The sequence below is a fragment of the Vicugna pacos genome, chromosome 1 (assembly GCF_048564905.1).
Source record: "Vicugna pacos chromosome 1, VicPac4, whole genome shotgun sequence".
NCBI lineage: Eukaryota > Metazoa > Chordata > Mammalia > Artiodactyla > Camelidae > Vicugna > Vicugna pacos.
In genome coordinates this window covers 1,042,884-1,051,655 of record NC_132987.1, presented here as the reverse complement: position 1 = coordinate 1,051,655, position 8,772 = coordinate 1,042,884, and the positions used below count along the sequence as shown (strand labels likewise).

At 47.9% G+C, this 8,772-nt stretch overlaps 1 long non-coding RNA gene across 2 annotated transcripts; it reads right to left on the bottom strand.

Annotated features, from left to right (window-relative positions):
- Positions 1-2,714: 2,714 nt before the first annotated feature.
- Positions 2,715-7,712, bottom strand: LOC140699243 (uncharacterized). 2 transcript variants are annotated; one of them, XR_012077271.1, is made up of 3 exons: positions 7,531-7,712; positions 5,899-6,135; positions 2,715-2,790 (listed from the first exon to the last, which is right to left on the bottom strand). It is a non-coding gene; the product is annotated as an uncharacterized lncRNA (long non-coding RNA). The 2 variants fall into 2 exon arrangements; XR_012077274.1 differs by lacking the exon at positions 2,715-2,790 and adding an exon at positions 3,683-3,784.
- Between the last annotated feature and the right edge of the window lie 1,060 nt (positions 7,713-8,772).

Here is an 8,772-nt window from a genome sequence, read left to right as displayed (position 1 = left end):
GCCCCCACCAGCGGTAGCAGTGGCGGCGGACACCCAGGTGAGCTGAGGCCCGAGACCGTGCCCGCAAATCAGTGCCCCAGAAGCCGCTGGTGACTAGAGGGGCAGAAGCCAGCATGCGAAGGGAGGAGGAGGAAGGTTCAGGATAAGGAGATGAAAGGGGGAATGAATAGCACCGTGAAGACCACGACCATGAAAGGGAAGAGGAAAGATAGTGACAGCTGGAGTGGTGTCGGCGTTAAAAGCTGTGGGTTTTTTTAAAAAATTTTATTAATTACCAATATATATTGACAGATTTCTTATTTTATCAAAGATTATGTGCCATGTCATATAACAGGATATAGTATGATATTATTTATTAAATTATACATAATAGAAGATATACTAGCATATTATGTTCTGTTTATTTATTAGCAGATAGTATATAATACATATGTAGCTGTTTATATACATAATATATAATTCATGCACCTATATAACATATAACCCATAACAAATAATGTAAGATTATGATTAATGTATAATATAACAAGATTACATAACAATAATGATGTAATATTATCCATTGTATGTCTTGGTTCATGAAACATTCTCATCGCAGGTGCCTGTCAGAGGTATTTATGTATTAAAATTAATATTATAAGACACAGCTATGAACTTATCACCCAGCATCATAACAGGAATATTGACAGTGACATACTGTGTCCTCTTTCCCTATCCTGCTCTTGGCCTCCTCTCACAGGAAGTAACCAGCATCCTGAATCCTGGCTTACCATTCTCTTGTGTTATTTTCACACACACAATATTTAAGATCAGTTAAAACAAATGAACTGCAGGTACATGCAACAAAATGGATGAATCACACACTCTATGTTAAATTAAAAAAGTAAGCCCTAGAAGGTAGCCTATAGTGTGCTATGCTTTTAACTGTGTATATATATGTCAACTAAACTCACTAAATTAAGAACAACTACAGCTAGAGTCCAGGTGGGAGAGAGACAGATAAAAGGTAAAGTGAGCAGATTTGCTGCAGGTGAGCGAGTTCCTTTCCAGTAACATGTCATTCTCTCTGAAGCAGGAGGCAAGGCCATCTGCAGGAAGTCAGGGAAGAGACAGAGGGAAGCTTAGAGGCGTGCAGAGAGCAGAGAATGTTGACACTACTGAGTGATAAGTGGGGAAATGTGCTCACTAGAGAAATCCTGGAGGATTGCCTGGCAGTGGCAACATGGTGGGCATTGATTTGTAGTCTTAGAAGTTTGTGCTGGGAGAGCCTGTTTCCTGCAGGCTCAGAAAAAAGAGAGCTGGGTGAACCGAGATGGAAGTCGTCCTGGTGAGGAACTGAAAAGATCAAGGGTCAAGGGAGTTTTGTTAGTCATAAAGAGAGGGCTGAATGTGGATGCAGAGCTGGAAGGTGGGGAAGTGGAAGTAAGAGGAACGTGGACAGGCAGGAAAGCAGAGGAGTCAGCACTTGATGCCCCAGTGAGGGTGAAAGAGGGCCAGGGAGGCTGGTGGAGAAGCAGCTGGACGGCTAGAGGTGGGCAATTCAAGGAGAGAGGCTTGACCCTGGAAGGAGACAAGCCCGGGTATGAGCCTGGGGATAGGGTGAATGGGGGGTGGCTGGCTCAGGCTGACGGAGAAGAAGACCCTAAAATGACCATACTGGGTGGTGGAGGGAGAATGAACTTTGAGGTCTTGATGGTAGGAGGTGAGGCAATACAGAGCTGGTGGTCCAGGTGCTCCTGACTGAGGCAGATGAGTAGGGAGGCCAGGGTGGCAGGCACTTCTAGGAAAGGATCTGGGTTTTCCAGGAGCTCCCAAGAGAGGAGGAGCAATGATCTGAAGGTGGAAAGTGAGCACAAGGAGGTCAACCCAGGCTCCTGATCAAACGGGGGTGCGTGAGGGGGCAAAGTGTCAACTCCAGAGATGGTTACCCAGGAAGCAGGGACCATGGGTGAAGTGAGGGGACACTCAGAGAAGAGAGGGAGGAAAGTCTTCTGGGTGTAGGGGGAAGAGAGGCCCCAGGACAAAGGAGCACAGAGGCACAGTGATGAGGATGGACTGGCTCTATGGTGACACTGAAGGGTTGGCTGGATCTTTGTCCTGAGGGCTTAGTTTGGGGGGACTACTGGCCTCGTGAGGACTCCCCTCTCAGCAGCCTTCACAGAGACTCTCGCTACTGAGAGCTGTGTGGCCACAACTGTTCCCGGAGGGGCTCTGCCTCCATCTTCTCTTATCAGACTTTCCTGCCCAGCCCCTGACTGCCAGCGAGGGAGCCTGGGCAACGGCTTCTCGGAGAAGCAGGCTGATCTTACTTTTCTCCGTAACCCACGGCCTAGCAAAGGGCCAGCCCATGTGTGGGCCATGTAGGGGCTCGGATACTTACCGAACTAACTCAAAGCAGAATAATAGCAGAGCTGGAGGAAGTGACCACTGAGCTCACAGAGTTCACTGCCCACACCCCCATTCTACAGATGAGGAAACAGAGACCAAGCGTTGAAGCAGCCTTGGCCAAGGTCACGCTGCTCTTAAATGCTGGCCTGTGCCGGGCATGCCAAGTGATGAGCTGCAGTGAAGGGGCTGAGAGGGGGCTCTGGGGCTTGACAGCTTGGGTTCAAGTCCCAGCTCTGCCATTTATTATCCGTGTGATTAATGAATGTCCTTACCTTTAAAGTGGAACTCATAGTGGTGCCTACTCATTGGATTTTCGTGAACACAGCGTTCCTGGAACAGCAGGACAGAGTTCTGTAAGGGTTTGCTGTTACTTTGGTTACTATTATTATCACCAAGTGAACCCTGAAATGAAGAACAAAGGCAGCAAGAATTTTTATTTTAAAGGGTTTTAAAATCCTCTGATGAATGATTCATTTCATCTATTCAAGTTTGCATTTGACCCTTATTAACAACTACACAATGGATGACTTTTGAGGCAATCTTGCTTCATGTCTTTTATTCTCACTTTCGACACAGGATACTTAACAGGCAGCAGTTCCTTTTCCAGGAAGAGGGACAAAAAGTTAAAAATGACTCAGTGCCTCTCGGTCCCGAGTGAGTTGGTTGTGACCTGTCAACCCAGCTTTGGGGAAGTGCCCGCTTCCCCTGGGCTCACTGAGCTGCCCCACAGACTCCAAGGGGAGCCGTACCCCCACAGAAATCCAGTCTCTTGGTTCCTATCTTTGCTTCAGATCCCTCAAGGACTGCCCATGCCCCAGGGCCCCATCTGCCCCACCAACCTTGGCTGCTGGACTCCAGGACACTATCCTGGGTCTCAACCATCATCTGTTCCTATGACCGCCCCACTACTCTACATTTTGTCCTTCAAGTGTGGGCTCCTGTGGCTCGCCACACAGCAGGGGTCTCCCTGTCCTCCACCTTGGGTTACTGCATTGTCCTGCACGGTGCCTAGCGAAACAGTGTGGAGGCAGGAAGAATACAGAATAACAGGTGCTCAGAGGGGCTGCCTTTCCCACTGCAGGGGCCCTGGAGAGCTTTCTCCCAGCTTATTATTCACAGGCGCTGAAGCTGTGGAATCTCGACCTCACCAATTTAAAGGGCATCATCACTAATTACAAAAGCAATCATTTCTTCAGTAGCAAAAGGAGAAAAGACTTTGTGTTCCCCACCTCCAACTTTTTTCCTCCACCTTCAGATGTTTCTCATCTCTGGGCAAGGGTAGAAAGCAACTCACAGAATATTATTTTTCAATGTTTTTTCCCACTCTGAAGATTGCTTTCCCAGAACCGATGAAGGCTAGAATGGTTTAGCTTTCCTGGACTGAGTTTTCAGAAGCCTGGGGGGGAGGGGAGAGGGGGAGGGGAGATAATTCAGCAATATTGAACCTAACAGAGACATTTAAAGTTTCTATTCTAAACAGAAAGGAAGCAGGATGCTATAGAAATAGGACAACCATAGTTGGAAATGCAATAACGAGTTACAAGAGAATAAACATAAAGATGTAAAAATGAAAAATGACATCAAAATAACAAAAGGTGGGAATGGGAGAGGGGAGCAAAAAAATATAGATTTTTTTTCTTTCTTTTTTTTCTTCGTTATTCTTAGGATGTGTTGGAGCCTTCGTGATTATCAGTCTAAAGGAAACAGATATAGTAATGGGTTGATATATTTGAAGAATAAGGTAACCACAAATCAAAAGCATACAATAGGGTCACAAAAAAACCAAAAAGAAACAAAATCAAAATGGCTTAAAGACTTAAATATTAAACAAGACACTATAAACTTCTCACAAGGAAACATAGGCAAAACATTATTTGACACACATCTCAGCAATGTTTTCCTAGGGCAATCTCAGCAACCCAAGCAACAGAAATAAAAGCCAAAATAAATAAATGAGACATAATTAAACTTATAAACTTATGCACAGCAATAGAAACCATAAGTAAAACAGAAAGACAACCTATGGAATGGGAGAAAATACTTGCAAAAGATGAGACTGACCATGGCTTAATTTCTAGAATATATAAATAGTTCATACAACTGAATAAGAAATAAATAAACAACCAAGTCCAAAAATGGGCAGAACAACTAAACAAGCAATTCTCCAATGAAGACACACAAATGGCCATAGACATATAAAAAAATGCTCAATATCGCTCAATTATCAGAGAAATGCAGCTCAAAACTACAATGTTATCATCTCACACCAGTCAGAATGGCCATCATTCAAAAGTCCACAAACCATAAATGCTGGAGAGGTGTGGGAATAGGAAACCCTCCTACATTGTTGGTGGGAATGTAGATTGGTGCAGCCACTGTGGAAAACAGTATGGAGATTCCTCAAAAGACAAAAAAAAAAATAACTTATCACCTAATCCAGCAATCCCACTCCTGGGCATATATACAGAGGGTACCTTAATTCCAAAAGATACCTGCACCTCAAAGTTTACAGGAGCACTGTTTAAAACGGCCAAGACATAGAAGCAACCTAAACGTCCACTGACAGATGACTGGATAAAGATGTGGTATTTAGATATAACAGAATATTACTCAGTCATAACAAAGAAAGAAATAAGGCCATTTACAGCAACTTGGAGGGAACTGGAGATTATCTCACTAAGTGAAATAAGTCAGACAAAGACAAGTATCATATGATATCATTTATATGTGGAATTTTAAAAAAATGATACAAATGAACTTATTTATAAAACAAAAACAGACTCACAGACTTATAAATCAAACAGGTGTTTGGGATTAACAGATACAAATTAGTGTATGTAAAACAGATAAACGACAAGGATTCACTGTAGAACACAGGGAACAATATTCAGTATCTTGCAACCTATAATGGAAAAGAACTTGAAAAAGAATAGACTATGTATATGTACAACTGAATCACTATGCTGTATACCTGAAACTAACAAAACAGCTGTATATCTGAAACTAACAAAACATTGTAAATCAACCACATTTCAATTTAAAAAAATTGATAAGCTCTAAATACCTTTATTCAAAGAAAATCTTGAAGTCTTCCCTCTTACAAAACTTAAAATGTGTAGCTTGAGCAGGACCAAATTATACTGGATGGGCAGTTACATACTTTCTCCAGCACTTCGCCCATGCTACACACACATCGTTTTCCTACAGGTAAGAACAGCCCTGAGTGCACAGGGAGCGAGTCCTTCTGGGACAAGGTCTGTGGCAGTGGCCTCCTTGTCATCGCTCCATCTCACCAGGAGGCCAGGATTTTCAGAGGTGAGGGGACATAGAGCTCATACACTTCAAATTGATTTCCCGAAAAAACTATGGGAAAACCAAATTCACCTGCAGTGTGGGAAATATGAGCAAGGCCCCTAAGCAGACTGACAAGCCCAAAGTAAGATGACCTGATGTTCAGATCGGAACCAGAACAACGACCATCTGGCCCCAGTTAGATGACCACCGCCTCACCTGCAATGAACTGCACGTACTCAATGTCAGGGATGTTTCTGTTGAGACTTGGGAGGTCAAAGGAGTCGGACCAGGGAATCCAGACCTGGTTGATGTTGGGGCTCTGCCAGTGGTAGAGGTGGCCCCAGTACCGGCTCCTCCATCTTCAGCAGGGTCTTCAGGAGGAAGGCAATGTGGATGCAGATGTTCCTATGGAGGCTGAAGCCCTCTGGAATGTTGAAGTCAAACAGAAGGTACCTGGCAGGGAGCAAAGGAGAGCGGGTCTTCAGGGCCAGGCCTCTTCACAGGAATCCCGGCTTAGAAAGACCAGATACAATGGGAATCCCTGCACAGCCCATGGCCTAGACTCCAGACACATTCGGCAGCTTCTGGTTTGTACAGTGGAGGCACTGTCCGCCCATTTCCATGTGGCCAATTACTTCAAGTCCGGGAGCAGTTGCGGAAGACATCTTGGCGTCCGTCTAACACCACTAACCACCTGACTATCACCTGAGCACCCGTTCTCCAGGGGCTCACAAACTTCTTGTTCTACAGAACCCTATACACTCTTAACAATTACTGAGAACCCCAAAAGGCTGCTATTTATGTGAGTTAAATCTATCAATATTTCCTGTGTTAGAAGTTGAATAAGAAGTTAGAAAAAGTGCATCAATTCACTTAAAAATATTAACAATCTGCTGTATGTTACCATTAATACTCTTAAACAAAATATAATTCTATTTTTCAAAACAAAAATCATTAGTGAGAAAAATAGCAGTGATTTTAATTTCTGCAAATATCTTCTGGACTGGTGAGAGCTGAATTCTCCTATCTACCTCTGCATTCCCTGTTTTTTGATATCACAGGCCAAGTTTTCCCTGGAAAACCCCACAGGGACTCTGGAGAGTAAGAGTGTGCAAAAGGCAGGTGACATCCCGGCGTTTCTATAAAAATGGTCCTGCACCTCAGGGGCCTTGGATACACTTTGATAACTGCTGCTCTATCCTAGGTGAGACTCTTCTACACTAGAGGCAGGCAAGGGTCCTGGATTCTGTAATGAGTTACCGCCACCACACCCCTCCCTTCTCTGTGTGTTTCTCACAACCTCCATTACTGCAGATGAGGATGTAATCCTCGGCCAGGGCCTCTAATCCCGTAAGACTGCTAACTTCAAGAGAGAGGCTCCAATCTACCATCCCTACACCCTGCATAGTTTATTTTGAGTTAAGCCCTAGATAACTGCTTATCGGCACTGACCCTTGTGTCTTATTCCTGAGGTTGACTGAAGGAACCAACATCTGGAATGAACTGAAATTTCCCTGCAGATAAACAAGGCTGATAAACCACCCCATTCCAACATCTGATTCTGGGGCTCTTGAAAACCCTGGTAAGGCCCCGCTTCATCTAAGATGGGTTCTCCGCCTGCCCTTCCCGGGGTGTTCTGGGAGGACGCAGCCACCAAGGGAGACCCAGACTCGCGGCCCCAGCCCCAGGGCCTGAGGGGGAGGAAAGCTTGAGGCTGTGCCCAAGCCCTGCCCCGCCCCGCCCCAAAAAGCTCCCCGGCACCATAGCCCTCCCCGGCCACCACCCCAACCCCGATCCCACCACAGTTCATGTCCACCGGCCCCGCCGACGGCGCGGAAGTACGTTTACCTTCTGTGGGACGCCGCCCCAGACAGGATGTCGGCCGCCTACTGACCAGGTCAGAACTAGTCGCCCAACCAAGCAAGCCGCCAACCCCAGAAGCAAGCACCGCCATGGTCCCTGGCAGCTACACACTTCCGGAGCCCGCTCCCCGCCCCAGAAGCGCACTGTGGTCCGTGCGAAGCGCGGCGCCTGTAACCATGGCAACGCCGCGGGGCCCTCCCCTAGCGCTTGCGTCGTGCGTCCTCCCCAGTCTAGATGTGCGAGGGCAGAACTTGTGGAGCCAATGGGAGCCAGGGCACGGCCAGCACGGGGTTTGGGGGAGGCTTATGGGACAGCTGGGCGGGGCCGGGGAGGGCGGGGCCGCGCGGACATCCTCACCTGCAGGTAGCGCCGGCTGGAGGCTGGGGCGGTGCTGCCACCAGTGGGCGGGGCAAGGGGCAGCGAGGCAGCGGGGCAGCGGGGCAGCCGGGCAGCCGGGCAGCGGGGCGGGGGCACCCTCACCTGTCTGTGTGTGGGGATTAGCCTGGGCTCCGCGGCCTCCCCTTGCACCGGACGTGGACCCAGGCTGCCGGTGGGCAAGATAGAGGACTGAGCCCAGGCACGCACGGCTGGCCAGGTAGGGCACTTGAAATGCAGATCCGCCAGGCCCGCTGCCGGCCTTGAATACGCTCTGCTAGGCAGTTTCCATGAAGACGGGATCTGTCATAAGAGGGGAGTTAGGGCTGGGGTGCCAGATGCCGGGTTGGGTGCAGTCTCAGAGGAGAGAGACGGTGAGAGAGCGCAGAGCGGCCCCTGTGTTGGCTGGGCTAAGAGTTTGGGGTATAGGTTGGGGGTGGTGTGTGCCTTGCTCTGTGGTCTCCCCAAGAACCCTCACTCCAGAGCAAGGGGCTCTGCTCCCCCCACACGTCACTGCACTCCCTGCCTTCCCCAGCACCACCTGGGGTGTGGTCATGTCAGGGCAGGGAAGGCCCTGGGAAGGGGCTCAATCAGGGGTAGGGGCCACTCTGTAGGGATGCTGGACCTGACAGCGATGCGGTGCTTCGGAACTCCCCTGGGATGGGTTTCTAACCAGTGGAATGGAAGGGCCTCTCCTTCCTGGGGTGCAGTTGGGGAAGCTAGATCCATCATGTATGTCAGCCCTGAAAATGGAGGCTGCACTACATCCATTCCTGGAACGAAAAATCAGGCCCCTCCGGCCAAGGTGACTCAGAAAGTCATTCAGCAATGTTCGGGGTCCCCAGTTTAGGC